Genomic DNA, 23,889 nt, shown 5'->3' with positions numbered 1-23,889 from the left:
CCTCCCGGTCCCGATGACAAGCCACGGTGAGCCGGGCAGCCTCGCCAGTTCGTCCGGAATTTTGCGATCATAGCATATTCAGTAAATATAAACCTGCTAAATTAAATAATTGACATTCTGTCCCATAAATGTTTAAAATGCCGGTAATTGCCATACAATCCTTCAAGGGTCGACGAGCGATGTTCGGGAGGAGGAGCAGTGGTGGTGGTGCGTTTCCCTCGGGCATGTGTCGGTAAATCCAGCGGAGTTCAGCGGCAGTGGATTGAAGTTGTCCTGACACAGGTTGATGACATGACAGGAACAGGCAGAAGTGCGAGAAGCAGACTGGCCTGCGGGTCCACATGGCAGACAGGTGCTAACTTTGATAGGTAAGCTAAACTTTAGCCACAGTAGACGCGTCAGCGACTATGCAATCGGTGGGTGGCATTCATGAGAATCGGGATCGCTCAACATACAGATAATAATAAATAAAATCACTGTAACTGGAGGGATTGTAAACTGCTAAAGCAGGTACAACAAGCGGATCCAAAAAATTTCTGAGAGTTACCGGTGAGCAGTGGCAGCCAAACGTGCCAGCGTCCACTCAACCGGGAGTTGATTCAATATTCACAATATTTTATTATTTTGTCGTACAGTTGTTTAAAAATGGCTCGCTATCGCCCCCTAGAAAAAAAAAAACAACAAAAAAAAACAGCCCCATATCTCTGTTTCACCAAACTGAAAATTTGATGAAGTGTGTACAAAGCCAAGACCTAATAAAAAGTCTCATGGAGCCGTATGCTAAATTGAACAGGAAGTCAGCCATTCTAAATTTATCAGAATCCGAAATCCTTTTATTGTCATTGTACAGTGTGCAACAAGATTAGGGAGCTCCCCTCTCCAGTGCAATACAACAATAATTTAATCAAATATATAAATTAGATAAATAAGAGAATAAATATTGTGATGGAAAATAGTATGAAATTGGAGAAATACAACACAATACGTCGCTGTTCAGCAAGGTAAGGGTGGTCGTGTGTGTGTGCATGTGTGTGAGAGTTCAGAATGGTGATGGCTCTCGGAAAGAAAATGTTTTTCAGTCTATTAGTCTTTGATTTGATGCACCTGTAGTGCCTGCCAACAAATTTACTTCAAACATTGACGAGGCTTTGAAAACAAAAGCTGCTCTAACTTTAACTACAAGCAAATTCCTCTTGAAGATTCCTCACGTTATTTCTCGGAAATATTTCACATTTCCAACGTGCCAGTACCCCAACGTTGTCCGGGTGGCGAGGGCCCTTTATAGCTGCTCGCAGCTCTAGTTTTTAATTAATTTTTTTAAATCAATGGTGATGACAGTGAAATATGTCTTGTCTGGTATCATGATAGCTGGAGGATATTTTGTCATGATATTTTAGTCAGGCCTGATAACAGTGATGTATGCTGATTTAAGGCTACTTTTATTTTGAAATGCCGTATCACATTTTGGTGGGACCGCATTTGATGGACAACTGGGGTTGTCTAGTGTCCCCCAAAATGGGTCTGATATCACGATAGCTCGAGGGTATTTTGAAATGATTATTTTAAAATCAGTGTTGATGACAATGAAATGTGCATATTTCAGGTGGGTTTTTTTTTTATTGTGAAATTACACATCAGATTTTGATGGGACCATTTTTGATGAACAGCTGGGGTCGTCTAGTGTCCAACAAAACTAGTCTGGTATTACGACAGCTCCAGCTCTTTTATTTTAAAATGCCTCCTTACATTTTGATGGGACTACTTTTGGTGGAAAGCTGTGTTGTCTTGTGTCCTCCAAACCTGGTTTGGTATTACCATAGCTAGAGGATATTTTTTAATGAAATTTTAAAGTCAGGCATGATGACAGTGAAATGTGCAGATTTCAGGCAACTTTTAGTTTGAAATTACAAATTAGATTTCGATGGGACCACTTTTTATGGACAGCTGGGGTAGTCTCGTGTCCCACAAAACTGGTCTGGTATCACGATAGCTCGAGCTATTTTTTTTTTAACTCAGTGGTGATGACCGTGAAATAAGCGAATTTCAGGCTACTTTTATTTTGAAGTGCCACATCACATTTTGATGTGACCACTTTTGGTGGACAGCTGGTGTGGTCTAGTATCCCCAATCCTGGTTTGGTATCACGATAGTTTGAGGATATTTTTTAAAGATTTTTCTTTTAAATCAGTGTTGATCACAGTGCATATTTCAGGTGATTTTTTTATTTTTAAATGCCACATCAAATTTTGAAGTGACCACTTTTTGTGGACAACTGGGGTGGTCTGGTGTCCCGCAGAACTTGTCTGGTATCACGATAGCTTGAGGATTTTGTAATGATTTTAATTTTTTTAATCATTGGTGACGACAGACAAATAAGCAAATTTTCACGCTTTTATTTTTAAATATCCCATCAGATTTTGATGGGACCACATTTGTTTTTACGGTTCCGTCACCACGCGAGTGGCTACCTGCTAAAGCAGCACGGCTCACTATTTGAGCCTTTTTCGCGTGTTTTTTCCTTTACCCAGTTTTATTTATTTTACCTCATCGCAGCAATGGACATCCAAATTGCGGTGGTTTTATTGCTGCTGGGGGCTGTTTTTTGCGTGATCGTGTCCGGAGATGTCACTGGGAGCTACGGATCAATCGTTTACACAAGAGATCAGCTGTTAGCACTTCGTGCTAACCCCGTGCCGACTCCCGGAGCGAGACCCGATATCCCCCACGAGTTGAGGAGGAAGAGACGGGGGATGTCGCGCGGGGGCGAAACGCCAGGCAAAGAGGAGGCGTGACCACCCCGTCCTCCTGTCCGTTTTTATGGGAAATGTTAGATACCTTCCCAAGAAAATGGACGCGGCACGAGAGGAACTTCCAATGAGCTAGCTTGCTGATGTTCACGGATTCATGGCTAACAGACCTAACGCCGGACACCGTCGTGGAATTTGACGGCTTCCAAATACTACTTGCGGACAGGACACTGGAAAGCGGTAAGAGGAAAGAGGAGGGCTGGCTGTGTTTGTTAATGATAGATAGTGTAACCCTAGGCACATCACAGCTAAGGAGCAACTTTCCAGTCGGGACAATGAGCTGCTAGCTGTTAGCATGCGTCCATACTTGACAAGCATCGCGAGTTAACAAGGACGTGCACGTAACAGGTGCGTGAGTAAACTGCTTAAAACTTTGATCGTCATTCAGCTGACCTACAAATTGAGACGCTACAGTCAGTTTGACGTTTTTGTTTGCTTGATTGTGGATTGACATGGAGGAACAAGACAGTGGAAAGCGGACATTAAAAATGACGGAGAAAAGCTGTAGAAGATCACAAGCCTAAACGGATGCAGGCACGCAGGTGCAAATTTGCTCAATTGACCTCCATGCAACGTCAAATTGAACAATTGATGGAGGATGATGCAAATGTTGACGCTGTAAAAAACTGAGCTTTGTGTTTGCTTTAGCGGCATGGAGCAAGAATTTGTGGACCTCAATTCCGGTGTGCAAAATTTAAAGACTGAAGAGGATTTTGTCGATGACCAAAATAACTGGTTTGATCCAAAAAATGTAATTAATGGAAATGTGAGCAATGGAAGAAGGACGTTTTGAAACGTGCAGAGGAAGGATGCAATAAACAAATATCACCTGATGATAGTAGATCTGCATCAACTAACTACACCCATAGAAGTAGAAGTAAAGAATCTAACAGACAGAAGCTCACTTCTGTCAACGTCTTCAATTAAATTAAAGGCTCAAATGGAACGAGCATGTTTAAAGGCAAAGGCTGCTGATTTACAACAAAGGTTGGCACTTGAGCAAGAAGAAGCTGCAATTAAGGCAAAGAAGGAAATGCATGCAATGCAAACGGCACTCCCTGAGTCTGATGCTAAATTGGATGTCTTGAGAAGATATGAAAATACCCAGGAGGATGGTATCCACATTCCTGATGAGTGTGTTACAATTTAAACAAGGAAAAACATTCAATTACCATCACAGCCTATCAGAGCAACAAGCAGTGTTGACCTGAAATGCTCCCACTTCGACTATTCCAATGGCTAGATTTCCACATCAGACAGAAAGTAGAGAACAACAGGGACATGTGCTTGATGGCCTTTGCCAAGCAATCTCACAGCAAGCCAGTGTCGCAGAATACTTAGCAAAGAGTCAAAAAGCATCGCTACTTCCCGAACTTTCCATTCCTACGTTTAAAGGCGACCCTCTGCATTATAAAACCTGTATAGGTGCCATTGAACATGGGATTGAAGGCCGTACAAGTGATAACCGTGATCATCTTCAATTTTAGTTGCAGTATACTAGTGAACAACCACATGAGTTGGTGAAGAGCTGCATCCATATGGAACCTCTGACAGGATATACCAAAGCAAAACAAATCTTGAAGGAGTTTTATGGTGATGACTTCATGATAGCAGAAGCATATTTAAAGGAAGCCATGGATTGGCCAACAATCAAGTCTGAAGATGGTGTTGCACTTCAGTCTTTCACATTATTCCTTATGGGCTGTTTGAACATAATGGCAGATGTTAATTATATGGAGGACTTGGACAACATGGCTAATATAAAGGCATTGGCAAACAAACTTCCATACAGACTTATAGAATCTTGGAGAAAATTTGCCTGCAATCTCCAAGAAAGAACAAATAGAAGAGTGAAGTTTAAGGATTTTGTTGACTTTGTTGACAAGCACGAAAGATTCTATAAAACAGAAAACAAAATCACAACACACAGAAACACCAAAATCAAAGAAAGTCTTCACAACAGTCATTGTGCCCGCCAAGATGGAAAACAACAAAACCACCACGCCAAAGGCAGAACCTGTTTCAGTGGATGCTATTGCCAAACCATGTGCTAATTGTAATGGAGAGCAACAGTCTCACAATTTGTAAGGAATTTAGGAGAAAGCATCACAAGGATAAGATTGACTTCTTGAGGAGCAAGGGTCTGTGTTTTGCATGTTTGATGCACGGTCGCATTAGCAGTTGCTGGAAACAAAAGCTTCAATGTCAAGAATGCTCTAGACTGCATCCTACAGCACTACACATTGTCCATAAACTTCTGCAAAGAAACAGCCTAAGACGATTGTGAATAGCAGTACCTATTAAGCGCCCTCGTACAAACAACAGAAACCTGGGGTGTCACTGGGGCCTGTAAATAGGACTGCATCCTTTCAATAATTCCGGGATGGGTCAAGGCACAAAAAGGAACCAAGACAGTGACGACTTACTGTCCGGTTTAAAAATGCCCTGACGCCTTTTTTAGACTGAAATAACTTACTAAAGTTTTCGTTTTGTGCCATTCAGAATGGGAGAGGGAGCCAGGAGGCGAAACAGCCGTCTTGCCAGTTCAATCCCGCACACCCTCTGACTCTCACCCTCCGTTCTGCCTTTTTATTGAAACTAACTCATCAATAACTAATCACCAGAAGACAGAAAAGCATCAACAACTAATCACCAAGAGACAGAAAACATCAATAACTCACGGTATAAAGGTCAGTTTAACTAAAGCATCAATAACTAATCACCAGGGACTCCAGCAGGCAGAAAATCATAACCCAAGGTCAGTTTAACTAAACACATCTTCAGGATGGGGTGTCTGTGTGTGTGTGTGTTAAAATAACAAGTAAGTGTCTCTGTGTGTGTTAAACATTAATGAGTGTATAAAAACATGATTATGAATACACAAACTGATTACCTATCCTCAGCCCATCTTACATTTCCCCCCTGTTGTGGATTTAAAAATCATGTCCTTACGGCTTTAAGACAGATCATCATAATGAAATCATACAACAGTGTGATCATCAGTGGAGGAGCGAAAACCTCACATTAGGGAAAAATTCCCCTCCTCCCTTCCGGCGTAGAATGAGATCCTCATAATTTGATGACCATCAGGGAATAAAACTTGTCCCTGGGGTGACTTGGTGGAGGCCCTTGCCTCGTTGTAGGAGAGGACAGCCGTCCTTACCTCCCGGATCTTCGTGTATGGTGTGTGTGTGTGTGCACGTGTGTGGACAGGGGCAAGAAGTCCATGTGTTTTTACGTTTTAGTGTCCAGTTTGAGTTCGTCATTCTCAACATTAATCAGGTTGTAACGGTACATTTGGGCAACAAACCTACGATTAACCATCATCTTTGTCATAAAAATAATGCAACATGAACAGACTAAACATAACAAAATGAAAACTATAATTATCCCTATATATTGTTTTTTTAAATTCTTCATAGTGGTCATAACATCAATAATTGTTTCATTTTTATTAAAAATTTAAATGCAGTAATGTACTCCAATCAAGGCTGATATTCCTTTGTTATGTACGTCATTAATTTCCAAACAATATCTAATCTTTTTGTTCTGTGGCTTCAACATATTTATCATCTCATCAATATTAGCACCACAGAGTACTGAGTTTCGAGATCCTCACAATAGTCGTTCTCAAAATGATATTTTTTTTTATCAATTTAGCTTTGTTAAGGTAAGATATTTTATTGACAATCTAACATTAATATGCAAAGAACATGTACATTAGTACGAAATGTAAAAAAAAATTGTGGTGGGGGGGGGTGCGAATTGTTTTCTTCTTGGTAGGGGGGGCATGACAGGAAATAATTGAGAACCACTGGTCTAGTCACACACCAGCTCGGGTTCATTCCCTACCAGAGAAATGACATTCCATGTCCCCAGAGCTAGGCGCTTTATGTTGCCGGGGATTGGACTGCCTTTGACTGCCTCCTAGCTCAAAGGAAACCCAAATTCTTTGGTCCCGCCCACTGGTAGTGAGCCGAAGCCCTTGTATTAAATAATAAATAAATACATAAAATAAAAAAATTAATAAATTTAAAAAACGGACCGATCCACTGCTTGGGTTAGTTTGACCCACCTTGAGATCCGTTCCCACTCAGTGACAGTGTCTACAAGCCACTGCCACCAGGCCAGTGAACCGACGTCCAGGCAGTGACAAAAAACGTGATCAAATTACATTGCTCATCATAAGGTGTTTGTGAGACGCTCTTTGTATGTTTCCTCAATTAAGACCTGTTTTCCATTGGTGTATTTGAAAAAAGTGGTGAACCTGTTAAATTCACTACAAAACGTTAAGAAGATGAAAGTAATGTTTGAAGGAATATTATTTTTCTATCGACATGCCGGCGGGCGGGCACAGATAGAGAGTGATAAAGCAGCACCACCCGCGCGGGGCGTGCTGACGAAAAGGCAAGCGCTCCTCCTCTCATCGCGTCCTTATTAAGACAGAAAAAAGACGCTGTTGAATTTGACCTATTCGCAGTTCGAGCAGGTGCTTAACGCTGGAGAATATCACCACTTCGAAGTTCGAACTGCTGTTGAAACGGAGAGGTAAGTGTTTTTCGTTTGTTTTTATTCAAAACATGCCTCGAGTGCATTTGTTCATGGTTAGAGATAGTTGTGTGGAAAACACTATACAAAGTAGCACCATGGATGTGGGCCTACAACACTGGCCTAGCAAACATGTGCTCCTACATCGACATAATTGACGAGCTCCAGTTAAGCATTGAATAATTATAAAACGTCATGGTGCTTTTACTCATTTAAAGAACTAAACCGACGCGTATTTTCATCCGGTGGTCAGGTTTGCATTGAATGTGAGCACGAGGGACGCTAGCTTGTTGCGTTAGCTTTGCGGAGCTAACAGCTTGCACTTTTGTTATAGAACAACAGAATGCAAGTACCATGATAATTTCTGTCATTAATTTTTGTGTAAGACACGATGTTCACTGGTTAATTACATGATTCTTAAAGCAAAGGTTACTGTGAATGCAATTTTGGTAAGATTTTTGTAGTCACACTGCATAAATCTGTCTGTCTGTTGTTTAAACTTCAATATAAACTATTATGGTTGAAATCGTTAATTGGGATGGAGGGATTGATATTTTTTTAATTTATAATTTATTTTTCTTACACTGATATTGTTAAAACTCCATTTAGCCTATAGTATTAATAATTCTCAACACAAAACTGTCTTTTTTCTTTATAGAATAAACAATGCCTTCCCTGAGATGCAGGAAGTCCCCAAAGCAGGATACTATTGAACATGCAGTCAAGGGTCTGGACAAGACTGCAGAGTTAGAAGCGAAGTATATAAACTCATTTAAAGGTATGATGTTAACGCTTTTGCTAAGATATATTATTGTTTTCTGATAACCAAGCTGACATCGTTTTTTAAGTGGTTATTTTACATTAAGAGTGTCTTGACCTTTTCTTTTGTCAGTTTCAAGTTATTTCAGTGAGCGTGAAACCTGATGGTAGGAGTTCTATCTAAATTAAGGCTGTACTTGATGACGCCCTCCGGCATTTTTATACCACAATAGACCGGTGAACAAGTCCGATATTGATAGTCTAGTGTAAAGCACGTTATACGTCACAGAGATCACGTGACGCGATCCAATATGACTGTGTATACAGTGTATGTCATTGTTATGAAACTAAATAATCTTAAAGTTTTTTTTTTACGTAACCAGGTGCCATTGACATTTGTACTTTCAGTCCTAATACATACTGGCTAATGCAATGCTAGAAAATGAATTTTGGCTGGTCTGTTCCTTTAAAATCATAAAGAAGGGCTCTGCTCTATCCCTCACAAGAAGCAATGTTTCAAACCACCCTACATTAGTATAGTGGCCCAAATGAATATGATGACTCCTTATTTGTGTGCTTAAAAATATGACGAAGCTATCTTGATTTCCCTGTTAACTAGGTCGAGGAGTATTTACCAAGGCCCCTTTCAGGAAAGACGACTTTATTCTTTATTATGGAGTACAGAGGAAAATTGATAGATTCTGATAAATCTCAACGCAGGAAGATGGATGGAAGAGGCACTGTCTTTTTGTTTGACTTCCGCCGGCAAGAAAAAACTTGGAGGTGAGGCAAAGATTGAGATGTTATCTTATTTTTGTTTTTATTTAAAAAAATAAACACATACTCATCCCATAAGTGTTAGGGGAAAAATCATTCTCTAAGCAAAAATGTATACCGTATTTTCGCACCCAAAAGACGCGCCGTGTCAAAGGGCGCAACACCTGTTGAGGCCGCTATTTCTGTCTTTGTAACATATACTGGACGCACCGCCTGACAAGACGATAGCACAGCTGCTGTTAGCATAGCATGAACTTGGCAGAGCTGCCCACACTGACACAGCCGATAGCAGCCTACTATGCCCCAATAACATGAGCAATCACCCCATTGTTGCAGCAGACGCCAAGTCTCTATTGACAATAGCTGACAATGGCTCAGGCCAATATTAGGTGCATTGGCAATAGCCTACAAAGCAACGTCAGGGGAGGGACTTGGCTGCTCACCACACACAAAAAATAAAAAACTCATCATACAAGCAAACAATGAAACATAGAAATAAGATTAACACAAACATGTATCTCTCATGCCATCAATATACCCAAAAAAAATGAAAATAATACAAAAGCCACTCAGCCTTAGCTAATTCAAGCAATGCATTCTGGGAGCAGAGACCCACAATCCCATAGCTGTTTAGAGAGATTTGCATGGCTGTTTAAAGAGATGTGCTGTTATGCTTTGGACTTTTTGTCTGTTGTCTAAACCTGGGACGTTTCTTGCTTGCAATAACATAAATGATAAGACAGACTAAAACATTGTGGACAGCTGCCCTTTGTCCAGCTTTTTCCAACACCATCACCCAAACATTATAGTCAGATGGTGTATTTGTCACGGTCGATTGTAAGCATGGACAACTCACTCTTTGCCCAGCAGGGTGTGCTAACATGCACTTCCAACAGCTCGTTGATGACAAGGGCTGATGGACGTGAGTGGTACTTTGTCCATTTAATGGACGCATCGACTGACAGGGCGCTTTGTTTGCTTATGACTGCGAAAATACGGTGATTACTTTTATTCATGCGTTGAATCTGTACAAATGAAAATATAGACCATGAAGTCTCAAAGACAAGCTGTTAATAGGGTCTGATTCCAATAGAAATTTCTTGTATGATTTTATTTAGAAGATTTAAAAATTGTGGATTTCCTATTTTTATGTTTTGTGTACACAAGATTGTCTCAAAGATTAATTTCTGACATTGATTGAATAATTGTTTTTTTTTTTTTTAAATCTATTTTAAGTGTTGATGCCGCTCAAGAAGATGGCAGTCTGGGAAGACTGGTTAATGATGACCACATGCACCCCAACTGTAAAATGAAGAAGAAGACAACAGAGGACAGACCACACCTCTGTCTGTTTGCGCTCCGAGACATTGATGTTGGCGAAGAAATAACTTAAGACTATGGACCAGCTGGCCTTGGAGAACACAGGTTTGTAAGATGCATCTTTAAGTACAATAACAGAGCCCACTTGTGGTGTTCTGGTGATGTAGTTTCCAATTAGTTTGGCAATCTAATAAATGTATGTTGAGGTTTCTATGGAAGTTGAACATGCTGACTGACTGGGGGAGTTCTCCATTGTCCACTATCTGTAATTCAAATTTGTGGGTCTGAGTCAAAGTTTGGCTCTTCAGGAACAACGAACTGGTCAGGGAGTGACAGTATTACAAAGTTCTGCGTTACTCTTTTCTGGGCGGTGGCCCTGTTAGGCCATCATATGCCATATAGCAAATATCCCCATTGTGGGACTAATTAAGGACATCTTTATGTTGTGGTTTCCCTACCAGAACCAGCACCAACCCTGTATATTCATGATATAAAACACTGTTTCAATTTGATATTTAGCCTTTCTATACTGTAAAAATAGAAGACCCCAGGCTTTCCTGCGCTCTCTTGCCCAATTGGTGGTGTTCAGGAGACAACCTGGGACTGAAATATCAGTCACAACCAGTGTTGTTTTCGTCACTGATGACTATGACGAAAATACTTCGTTAACGCCCCTTTTTTAATGACGATGACAAGCTAAACGAGGTTCTTTTATGACGAAAACATGACGTGATGTACATGAATTTTTTTCGTTGACGAGACAAAATTGTTAGCATGTGGTTCATAAATTATTTTATGTTGCTTTTAGTGAAATAAAGCCACAACAGTTGCCCAACAAAATGTTTTGCTTCTCTGCTTATTTTGGAGCAGTGAGCATTGATTCCACTGTTGCCACTTTTTTCTGTTTGTAATGAAGAATCCTTTGTAGTCCATCCAAAAGTCTTTGTTATTGGGTGGAAACCTTGAATGCCTTGTTTTAACTCAAATGGACTTAAACCCATCCATCCATCCATCCGTTATCTGTACCGCTTCTCCTCACTAGGGTCGCGGGGGGTGTTGGAGCCGATCCCAGCTGTCTTCGGCAGTAGGCGAGGTACACCCTTGAATTGGTGTCCAGCCAATCGCAGGGCATACATAGACGAACAACCATCCACGCTCACACTCATGCCTAGGGGCAATTAGAGTGTCCAAGCAACTTGCCATGCATGTTTTAAGAATATGGGAGGAAACCGAATTACCCAGAGGAAACCCACGCAGGAAGGCCGGAGCCAGAATCGTACCTACGACCTCAATATTGTGAGGCCATCCTGCTAACCAGTTGGGCCACCGTGCCGCTTGGACTAAAACCTTTGTGAATAAATTGACGAAAACTAGGGTAAAACTTTTTTTGCGTTTCCGTCGATTAAAACTGGACTAAAACCCTTTTTTTAGTTTTCGTTGACTAAAACTGGACTAAAACTATAACGAATTGGGATGACTAAATGTGATGTAAACAAATCAGCACTTTGTCCAAATGACTTGGACAAAATCTAAAATGCCTGCCAAAAACAACACTGGTCACAACACGTGTCTACAGAAGATTAATTGGCATGGGCGAAATTAATTAGTTTTATTTCATTCATGAGCTTATGTTTTGTTTTGGGTGGCTAAGGCTTAAAATGTGTAAAAATCTAATCCAACCTCAAATATAATTAATTCAATAAATTTATGATGCTACTAAAACATCGAAGCAGCCTCCTCCAGGCTTTACAGACTCAGAAATGGAGGTATGCGTATCGTGTACTCATCCTGTCGTGTCTCGAGATGTTAAAATTGCAGTTAGATAGACGTGTGCTGATTAGACAAGACTTCTAATATATCTGGTGTCACAGGATATTTGTCAGTGAATGTGTATGTCTGGTTTGAGGCTCACTCAGCTTTTTCAGAGTTTTGTGACGTTTTGGCAAAAGGCGTGGCTATTACGGTGCTGAAAAGTCCGATTGTACTTTGTGGCAACAAAAGCTCCGGCAACATGACTCAGATGATCCTATCTTCTCGAAGTTGTACACATTTGAGGATACTTCAGCCCTGAAGACATCTACCAACTTATTTTTCATCGTAGTAGTAGCGCCACCAACTGGTAAAAGCTAATACAAGTTATTTTCTTGGATGTTTTTCTCCGTGCAACTCAACAAGGTCACCCTCATATATGCTCGGAGGACTGTTTCGGCCATGAGGATGTCACAATACGAAATTCATCCTTTTTCGTGAAAAGTTGTGGGAGTGGCATTGCACTGTTTGGCAATAAAACAACGCTGATTATGAGGTTCTAAATATGAACGACAACTCGTGAAACTTGACACACACATCAGGCAGAGCAAATTTATCAATATTTTATACGTTAGTTGTGCAGCTTTTTTGAAATGGCTCGCCATGGCCCTCGAGAAATGTTCAAAAAAGCAGCCCTGGTTGAGTGTTTCACCTCGCTTTTTGTAAATTTTATGGAGTACAGTGAACCCTCGGTTATCGCGGTTAATGGGGACCGAGACCACCCGCGGAAACTGAAAATCCGCGAAGTAGCGGCGCACCTTCAAAAATGCTTAAAAGAAAATACAATATATATAATAAATATATATATATATATATATATATACGGGGAGAGAGAGAGAGAGAGTGAAATTCATGTTATAACAAAAAAACCAAATTATTATTAAAACGTATTATTTTTTTATTCCCCAGCCATTCTTTTTGTATTTATTTAATTACTCCGACTTTTACCTGCTGGTACGCCGTCCGGTGTTCCCTGTGAAATGAAAGGTGGCATTCTTTAATTATTTATTTATTTATTCATTTATTCATTCATAACTGACAGCTTCGCGCTCCGTTCGTGTCCGGGCGGAAGAGGTGTTCCAATTCGGCTTAACTGTGACACACGCCCGCCCTCCTCCCCCGGAGCTTCCATTCGGTTAAACTTAGGGGCCGCTTGGCACCGCCCGTGCCCGGGGAAGGTGCTCCTCTTCGGCTTACTGTGACGCGAGCATGCCCGCCTCCTCCGGAGCTTCCATTCGGTTAAACTTAGGGGCCGCTTGGAACCGCCCGTGCCCGGCAAAGGTGCTCCTCTTCGGCTTACTGTGACGCGAGCATGCCCTCCTCCTCCGGAGCTTCCATTTGGTTAAACTTAGGGGCCGCTTGGAACCGCCCGTGCCTGGGGAAGGTGCTCCTCTTCGGCTTACTGTGACGCGAGCATGCCCTCCTCCTCCGGAGCTTCCATTCGGTTAAACTTAGGGGCCGCTTGGCACCGCCCGTGCCCGGGGACGGTGCTCCTCTACGGCTTAACTGCCACGCACGCCGGCCGGAGCCCTGGTACGGTCCGAACCGTGCGAAACGTCGCCACCGATCGTGTCCGGGGGAACGTGCTCTTCTTCGTCCACTCTCCTCTTCGCCCACGCTCTTCTTCGGCGCACGCCGGCCGTCTAACCGCTCCAGCGCCCGTCGTGCCGCTCGGCGAAACTACAATGCCCCCGAATATTTTTTATACCCGCGAAGCACTGAACCCGCGAAAGGTGAACCGCGAAGTAGCGAGGGTTCACTGTATGTATAAGACCAAGACCTACAAAAAAAGTCTCTTGGAGCAATGAGCTAGGTTTTACAGGAAGTCGGCCATTTTGAATTTACTTAAAAGGGGCGGGTCACCACAATGGACTTTGTGTAGAAATTATTATTGGGGCCCGAGCAGCGACCGCGGCGAGGTCCCTATTGTTTATGTAGAAATTATTATTAGGGCCCGAGCAGCGACCGCTACGAGGTCCCCATTGTTTTTGTGGAAATTATTATTATTATTATTATTAGGGCCCGAGCAGTGACCGCTGCGAGGTCCCTATTGTTTTTCTAGAAATTGTTATTAGGGCCCGAGCTGCGACGGCTGCGAGGTCCCTATTGTTTTTGTAGAAAATATTAATACTTTTATTATTATTATTATTATTATTATTATTAGGGCCTGAGCAGCGACCGCTGCGAAGTCCCTGTTGTTTTTGTAGAAATTATTATTATTATTATTTTTCCGATTGTTCGATTGCATTTTTGACCCTCCGAAACATGCACAAAAATTCACCAAACTTGGCAGTCTCATCGGGCATGGCGAAAAATTTGATATTTTAACGTCTAATATGAACAGGAAGTGAGTTATGAATTTTTGAAAGTCCGACTTTTGCCCTTTTTTGCATGTTTACAGGGGTCATTCTTTTGCACCCTGATCCTAAAGGCTTCATCTGATTGCCTTAAAATTCTGTCTGTAGCATCTTAAGACCTGGGACAAACACTGGGGCTAAAATTTTTTGTTTCCGAAATACTATATGACGGGGGCGGGGCTTCGAAGTTTTCACTTAAGATTTCCTTCGCCGCAATGGACAAAATGCTTAATAACTCTCTTGCACATGCTGCTAAAAATCCAAAACTTCACATGTACATCAAGAGTCGGTACCTGAAGACATCTATATGTTTATATTCTGTTATACACCTTGCGCCAATCAATATCATTTTTTACATTTTGACGTCCTGCACGGTGCCCTTTTAACGAATCCGATTGAAAATTGGCTAGAAAAGACTCAAGACATTGATCTTACTCTTTCCCTATTTTTGTGACTTTCCTTCGAAGGGCGTGGCTATTACGGTGCCGCAGAGTCTGATTATTCTCCGTGGCAACAAAAGTTCCTGCAAAATGATTCAGATGATCCATCTTCTCGAAATTTTTCACATTTGAGGATATTCAGGCCCTGAAGACGGCTGCCAACTTATTTTTGATCGGATGAGTGTTTAGGCCTTGAGGATGTCACAATACGAAAGTCTTTCGCCTTCTTCAGAGTGTCACATGATGGTGTCTTGTGGCCCGTCTTTATCAGCTGATGTTCCATGAGGGCGTGACTTACCTGTCACAAGAATGAAGGCAAGTCACGCCCCCCGCTGTCCGTTCACTCCGCCAAGATGCTGCTCCAGGTGGTAGAGAGGATGAAGGCTCCCTTGTCTCTGTTCATGGTTTTTATGCCTCGCTTGCAGATCTCAATGGCCTCTCTGATCCAGCGCTGTTGTTTGTTCTCTTCGGTGCGGATGACCCTGCCCTTCTCCCGGTCCATGATGTGGTTTTCCCTTTTGCAGTGGTCAGTGATTGCTGATTTGTAATGTTCATGTTGTGCTTGTTCTTTTACTGCTCTGATTTTTCATTTTTTTGACAGGTAAGTCACACCCTCATGGAACATCAGCTGATAAAGACGGGTCTCAAGACACCATCATGCGACACTCTGAAGAAGGCGAAAGACTCGCCGAAACATGTCAGGTAAAAAATTAACCTAAAACATAATTGTCTGCTTTTAATGAATCAGTCAAATATCAATAATAAGAAGACAAAATGAACCTAATACAAATAAATGAATGCTTAATAACGCCCCTGCACATGCTCCTAAAAATCCAAACCTTCACCTGTAAATAAAACGTCCCGACCTGAAGACATCTTAATGTTATTATTTTGTTATACACACAGCGCCGCCAAGTGGAATCAAAAATTTGTTTTTATTTTAATTTTCACGTACTGCACGGTGCCCTTTTGACGAATCCGACTGAAAATTAGTCAGAAAAGACTCAAGACAATGATCTTACTCTGTGCCGAATTTTGTGACGTTTTGGCAAAAGGCGTGGCTATTACGGTGCTGAAAAATCCGATTGTACTTTGTGGCAACAAAAGCTCCGGCAACATGACTCAGATGATCCTATCTTCTCGAAGTTGTACACATTTGAGGATACTTCAGCCCTGAAGACATCTACCAACTTATTTTTCATCGTAGTAGTAGCGCCACCAACTGGTAAAAGCTAATACAAGTTATTTTCTTGGATGTTTTTCTCCGTGCAACTCAACAAGGTCGCCCTCATATATGCTCGGATGACTGTTTCGGCCATGAGGATGTCACAATACGAAATTCATCCTTTTTCGTGAAAAGTTGTGGGAGTGGCATTGCACTGTTCGGCAATAAAACGCTGATTATGAGGTTCTAAATATGAACGACAACTCGTGAAACTTTACACACACATCAGGCAGAGCAAATTTATCAATATTTTATACGTTAGTTGTGCAGCTTTTTTGAAATGGCTCGCCATGGCCCTCGAGAAAAGTTAAAAAAAGAATAGAATAGAAATAGAAATCCCTTTATTGTCATTGTACTCAAGTGTGCAACGAGATTAGAGGGCTCCCCTCTCCAGTGCAATACAACAATAATACAGACAATATATAAATTAGATAAATAAATAAGACAGTGCAATGGAATTCAGTACTGAATAGGGCATATAGAAACACATCACAATGCTGTTTTGCAAGGTTAGGGTGGTCTCGTGTGTGTGTGAGAGTTCAGTATGGAGATGGCTCTCGGAAAGAAACTGTTTCTCAGTCTATTGGTCCTTGATTTGATGCATCTGTAGCGCCTGCCAGAGGGCAACAGGTCGAACAGGTGTGAGTTTGGGTGGGTATTGTCTTTGACGATGTTGAGAGCCCTTCTGAGGCACCGGGCGGTGTAGATGTCCGACAGCGAGGGGAGAGGGCAGCCAATAATCCTTTGCGCTGTTTTGACTGTCCTCTGGAGCCTCACTCTGTCCGCCTCAGTGCAGCCGCTGTACCAGGTGGAGACACAGTACGTCAGCAGGCTCTCGATGGACGAGTGGTAGAAGGCCAGCAGCAGCTTCCTGTCCAGGTTGAATTTCCTGAGGACTCTCAGGAAGTGCAGACGTTGGCGGACCTTCTTTACCACTGCTGTGGTGTTGTGACTCCAAGAAAGGTCATCGGAGATCTGTACTCCCAGGAACTTGAACGTGTGGACCCTCTCCACACACACGCCTTCGATGCAGAGGGGGGGGCGGCAGCGTCTTGTTCCTCCTGAAGTCGACGACAATCTCCTTTGTTTTAGCAGAGTTAAGGTGCAGTCTGTTGTCCTTGCACCAAGTTGTCAGTCTCCCTACCTCCTCTCTGTAGGCTGTCTCGTCACCTTCCGAGATCAGACCGACCACTGTCGTGTCGTCAGCAAACTTGACGATGGTGTTGTTGCCGTGGGCCGGGCTGCAGTCGTAGGTGTAGAGGGCGTACAGGAGAGGGCTCAGCACGCATCCTTGGGGGGAACCGGTGCTCAGCATGAGGGTGGAGGACGTGTAGGGGCCGAGCAACACAGTCTGGGGTCTGTTGGTCAGAAAGTCCTTAATCCAGATGCGTGTGAGGGCAGGGAGGCCGAGAGTGTCCAGTTTGGCGACGAGGATGTCTGGGATGATCGTGTTGAATGCCGAGCTGTAGTCCACCAAGAGCATCCTTGCATAGCTCCGCTGTTGTTCCAGGTGGCCCAGCACAACATGCAGAGCAGCCCTGGTTGAGTGTTTCACCTCGCTTTTTGTAAATTTTATGGAGTACAGTGAACCCTCGGTTATCGCGGTTAATGGGGACCGAGACCACCCGCGAAAACTGAAAATCCGCGAAGTAGCGGCGCACCTTCAAAAATGCTTAAAAAAAAATACAATATATATAATAAATATATAAATATATATGTATGTATATATATATATATATATATATATATATACGGGGAGAGAGAGAGTGAAATTCATGTTATAACAAAAAAAACAAATTATTATTAAAACGTATTATTTTTTTATTCCCCAGCCATTCTTTTTGTATTTATTTAATTACTCAGACTTTTACCTGCTGGTACGCCGTCTGGTGTGCCCTGTGAAATGAAAGGTGCCATTCTTTCTTTATTTATTTATTTATTCATTTATTCATTCATAACTGACAGCTTCGCGCTCCGCTCGTGCCCGGGCGGAAGAGGTGCTCCAATTCGGCTTAACTGTGACACACGCCCACCCTCCTCCCCCGGAGCTTCCATTCGGTTAAACTTAGGGGCCGCTTGGCACCGCCCGTGCCCGGGAAAGGTGCTCCTCTTCGGCTTACTGTGTCGCGAGCATGCCCTCCTCCTCCGGAGCTTCCATTCGGTTAAACTTAGGGGCCGCTTGGAACCGCCCGTGCCCGGGGAAGGTGCTCCTCTTCGGCTTACTGTGACGCGAGCATGCCCTCCTCCTCCGGAGCTTCCATTCGGTTAAACTTAGGGGCCGCTTGGCACCGCCCGCGCCCGGGGAAGGTGCTCCTCTACGGCTTAACTGCCACGCACGCCGGCCGGAGCTCTGGTACGGTCCGAACCGCGCGAAACGTCGCCACCGATCGTGTCCGGGGGAACGTGCTCTTCTTCGTCCACTCTTCTCTTCGCCCACGCTCTTCTTCGGCGCACGCCGGCCGTCTAACCGCTCCAGCGCCCCGTCGTGCCGCTCGGCGAAACTACAATGCCCCCGAATATTTTTTATACCCGCGAAGCACTGAACCCGCGAAAGGTGAACCGCGAAGTAGCGAGGGTTCACTGTATGTATAAGACCAAGACCTACAAAAAAGTCTCTTGGAGCAATGAGCTCGGTTTTACAGGAAGTCGGCCATTTTGAATTTATTAAAAGGGGGCGGGTCACCACAATGGACTTTGTGTAGAAATTATTATTGGGGCCCGAGCAGCGACCGCGGCGAGGTCCCTATTGTTTATGTAGAAATTATTATTAGGGCCCGAGCAGCGACCGCTACGAGGTCCCCATTGTTTTTGTGGAAATTTTTATTATTATTATTATTATTAGGGCCCGAGCAGTGACCGCTGCGAGGTCCCTATTGTTTTTGTAGAAAATATTATTACTTTTATTATTATTATTATTATTATTATTAGGGCCTGAGCAGCGACCGCTGCGAAGTCCCTGTTGTTTTTGTAGAAATTATTATTATTATTATTTTTCCGATTGTACGATTGCATTTTTGACCCCCGAAACATGCACAAAAACTCACCAAACTTGGCAGTCTCATCGGGCATGGCGAAAAATTTGATATTTTAACGTCTAATATGAACAGGAAGTGAGTTATGAATTTTTGAAAGTCCGACTTTTGCCCTTTTTTGCATGTTTACAGGGGTCATTCTTTTGCACCCTGATCCTAAAGGCTTCATCTGATTGCCTTAAAATTCTGTCTGTAGCATCTGAAGACCTGGGACAAACACTGGGGCTAAAATCTTTTGTTTCCGAAATACTATATGACGGGGGCGGGGCTTCAAAGTTTTCACTTAAGATTTCCTTCGCCGCAATGGACAAAATGCTTAATAACTCTCCTGCACATGCTGCTAAAAATCCAAAACTTCACATATACATAAAGAGTCGGTACCTGAAGACATCTATATGTTTATATTCTGTTATACACCTTGCGCCAATCAATATCATTTTTTACATTTTGACGTACTGCACGGTGCCCTTTTAACGAATCCGATTGAAAATTGGCTAGAAAAGACTCAAGACATTGATCTTACTCTATCCCTATTTTTGTGACTTTCCTTCGAAGGGCGTGGCTATTGCGGTGCCGCACAGTCTGATTATTCTCCGTGGCAACAAAAGTTCCTGCAAAATGATTCAGATGATCCATCTTCTCGAAATTTTTCACATTTGAGGATATTCAGGCCCTGAAGACGGCTGCCAACTTATTTTTGATCGCAGTGGTAGCGCCACCAACTGGTTAAAACAAATACAAATTATTTTCGTTGATGTTTTTCTCCGGGCAGGTTAACAAAATCTACCTTATATTTGCTCGGATGAGTGTTTAGGCCTTGAGGATGTCACAATACGAAAGTCTTTCGCCTTCTTCAGAGTGTCACATGATGGTGTCTTGTGACCCGTCTTTATCAGCTGATGTTCCATGAGGGCGTGACTTACCTGTCACAAGAATGAAGGCAAGTCACGCCCCCCGCTGTCCGTTCACTCCGCCAAGATGCTGCTCCAGGTGGTAGAGAGGATGAAGGCTCCCTTGTCTCTGTTCATGGTTTTTATGCCTCGCTTGCAGATCTCAATGGCCTCTCTGATCCAGCGCTGTTGTTTGTTCTCTTCGGTGCGGATGACCCTGCCCTTCTCCCGGTCCATGATGTGGTTTTCCCTTTTGCAGTGGTCAGTGATTGCTGATTTGTAATGTTCATGTTGTGCTTGTTCTTTTACTGCTATGATTTTTCATTTTTTTGACAGGTAATTCACATCCTCATGGAACATCAGCTGATAAAGACGGGTCTCAAGACACCATCATGCGACACTCTGAAGAAGGTGAAAGACTCGCCGAAACATGTCAGGTAAAAAATTTCCCTAAAACATAATTGTCTGCTTTTAATGAATCTGTCAAATATCAATAATAAGAAGACAAAATGAACCTAATACAAATAAATGAATGCTTAATAACTCCCCTGCACATGCTCCTAAAAATCCAAACCTTCACCTGTAAATAAAATGTCCCGACCTGAAGACATCTTAATGTTATTATTTTGTTATACACACAGCGCCGCCAAGTGGAATAAAAAATTTGTTTTTATTTTAATTTTCACGTACTGCACGGTGCCCTTTTGACGAATCCGACTGAAAATTAGTCAGAAAAGACTCAAGACAATGATCTTACTCTCTGCCGAGTTTTGTGACGTTTTGGCAAAAGGCGTGGCTATTACGGTGCTGAAAAGTCCGATTGTACTTTGTGGCAACAAAAGCTCCGGCAACATGACTGAGATGATCCTATCTTCTCGAAGTTGTACACATTTGAGGATACTTCAACCCTGAAGACATCTACCAACTTATTTTTCATTGTAGTAGTAGCGCCACCAACTGGTAAAAGCTAATACAAGTTATTTTCTTGGATGTTTTTCTCCGTGCAACTCAACAAGGTCGCCCTCATATATGCTCGGAGGACTGTTTCGTCCATGAGGATGTCACAATACGAAATTCATCCTTTTTCGTGAAAAGTTGTGGGAGTGGCATTGCACTGTCCGGCAATAAAACAACGCTGATTATGAGGTTCTAAATATGAAGGACAACTCGTGAAACTTGACACACACATCAGGCAGAGCAAATTTATCAATATTTTATACGTTAGTTGTGCAGCTTTTTTTAAATGGCTCGCCATGGCCCTCGAGAAATGTTCAAAAAAGCAGCCCTGGTTGAGTGTTTCACCTCGCTTTTTGTAAATTTTATGGAGTACAGTGAACCCTCGGTTGTCGCGGTTAATGGGGACCGAGACCACCCGCGGAAACTGAAAATCCGCGAAGTAGCGGCGCACCTTCAAAAATGCTTAAAAAAAAATACAATATATATAATAAATATATATATATATATAGATATATATATAGATATATATATATATATATATACAGAGAGAGAGAGAGAGTGAAATTCATGTTATAACAAAAAAAACAAATTATTATTAAAACGTATTATTTTTTTATTCCCCAGCCATTCTTTTTGTATTTATTTAATTACTCCGACTATTACCTGCTGGTACGCCGTCCGGTGTGCCCTGTGAAATGAAAGGTGGCATTCTTTATTTATTTATTTATTTATTCATTTATTCATTCATAACTGACAGCTTCGCGCTCCGTTCGTGCCCGGGCGGAAGAGGTGTTCCAATTCGGCTTAACTGTGACACACGCCCGCCCTCCTCCCCCGGAGCTTCCATTCGGTTAAACTTAGGGGCCGCTTGGCACCGCCCGTGCCCGGGGAAGGTGCTCCTCTTCGGCTTACTGTGACGCGAGCATGCCCGCCTCCTCCGGAGCTTCCATTCGGTTAAACTTAGGGGCCGCTTGGAACCGCCCGTGCCCGGCGAAGGTGCTCCTCTTCGGCTTACTGTGACGCGAGCATGCCCTCCTCCTCCGGAGCTTCCATTTGGTTAAACTTAGGGGCCGCTTTGAACCGCCCGTGCCCGGGGAAGGTGCTCCTCTTCGGCTTACTGTGACGCGAGCATGCCCTCCTCCTCCGGAGCTTCCATTCGGTTAAACTTAGGGGCCGCTTGGCACCGCCCGTGCCCGGGGAAGGTGCTCCTCTACGGCTTAACTGCCACGCACGCCGGCCGGAGCTCTGGTACGGTCCGAACCGCGCGAAACGTCGCCACCGATCGTGTCCGGGGGAACGTGCTCTTCTTCGTCCACTCTCCTCTTCGCCCACGCTCTTCTTCGGCGCACGCCGGCCGTCTAACCGCTCCAGCGCCCGTCGTGCCACTCGGCGAAACTACAATGCCCCCAAATATTTTTTATACCCGCGAAGCACTGAACCCGCGAAAGGTGAACCGCGAAGTAGCGAGGGTTCACTTTATGTATAAGACCAAGACCTACAAAAAAAGTCTCTTGGAGCAATGAGCTAGGTTTTACAGGAAGTCGGCCATTTTGAATTTACTTAAAAGGGGCGGGTCACCACAATGGACTTTGTGTAGAAATTATTATTGGGGCCCGAGCAGCGACCGCGGCGAGGTCCCTATTGTTTATGTAGAAATTATTATTAGGGCCCGAGCAGCGACCGCTACGAGGTCCCCATTGTTTTTGTGGAAATTATTATTATTATTATTATTAGGGCCCGAGCAGTGACCGCTGCGAGGTCCCTATTGTTTTTCTAAAAATTGTTATTAGGGCCCGAGCTGCGACGGCTGCGAGGTCCCTATTGTTTTTGTAGAAAATATTAATACTTTTATTATTATTATTATTATTATTATTATTAGGGCCTGAGCAGCGACCGCTGCGAAGTCCCTGTTGTTTTTGTAGAAATTATTATTATTATTATTTTTCCGATTGTTCGATTGCATTTTTGACCCCCGAAACATGCACAAAAATTCACCAAACTTGGCAGTCTCATCGGGCATGGCGAAAAATTTTATATTTTAACGTCTAATATGAAAAGGAAGTGAGTTATGAATTTTTGAAAGTCCGACTTTTGCCCTTTTTTGCATGTTTACAGGGGTCATTCTTTTGCACCCTGATCCTAAAGGCTTCATCTGATTGCCTTAAAATTCTGTCTGTAGCATCTTAAGACCTGGGACAAACACTGGGGCTAAAATTTTTTGTTTCCGAAATACTATATGACGGGGGCGGGGCTTCGAAGTTTTCACTTAAGATTTCCTTCGCCGCAATGGACAAAATGCTTAATAACTCTCTTGCACATGCTGCTAAAAATCCAAAACTTCACATGTACATCAAGAGTCGGTACCTGAAGACATCTATATGTTTATATTCTGTTATACACCTTGCGCCAATCAATATCATTTTTTACATTTTGACGTCCTGCACGGTGCCCTCTTAACGAATCCGATTGAAAATTGGCTAGAAAAGACTCAAGACATTGATCTTACTCTTTCCCTATTTTTGTGACTTTCCTTCGAAGGGCGTGGCTATTACGGTGCCGCAGAGTCTGATTATTCTCCGTGGCAACAAAAGTTCCTGCAAAATGATTCAGATGATCCATCTTCTCGAAATTTTTCACATTTGAGGATATTCAGGCCCTGAAGACGGCTGCCAACTTATTTTTGATCGGATGAGTGTTTAGGCCTTGAGGATGTCACAATACGAAAGTCTTTCGCCTTCTTCAGAGTGTCACATGATGGTGCCTTGTGGCCCGTCTTTATCAGATGATGTTCCATGAGGGCGTGACTTACCTGTCACAAGAATGAAGGCAAGTCACGCCCCCCGCTGTCCGTTCACTCCGCCAAGATGCTGCTCCAGGTGGTAGAGAGGATGAAGGCTCCCTTGTCTCTGTTCATGGTTTTTATGCCTCGCTTGCAGATCTTAATGGCCTCTCTGATCCAGCGCTGTTG

This window comes from Idiotropiscis lumnitzeri, unplaced genomic scaffold (assembly GCF_059441095.1).
Source record: "Idiotropiscis lumnitzeri isolate Australia: NSW breed Sydney's pygmy pipehorse unplaced genomic scaffold, RoL_Ilum_1.0 HiC_scaffold_78, whole genome shotgun sequence".
NCBI classification, from domain to species: Eukaryota; Metazoa; Chordata; class Actinopteri; order Syngnathiformes; family Syngnathidae; genus Idiotropiscis; species Idiotropiscis lumnitzeri.
This window is presented reverse-complemented; position numbering follows the sequence as displayed.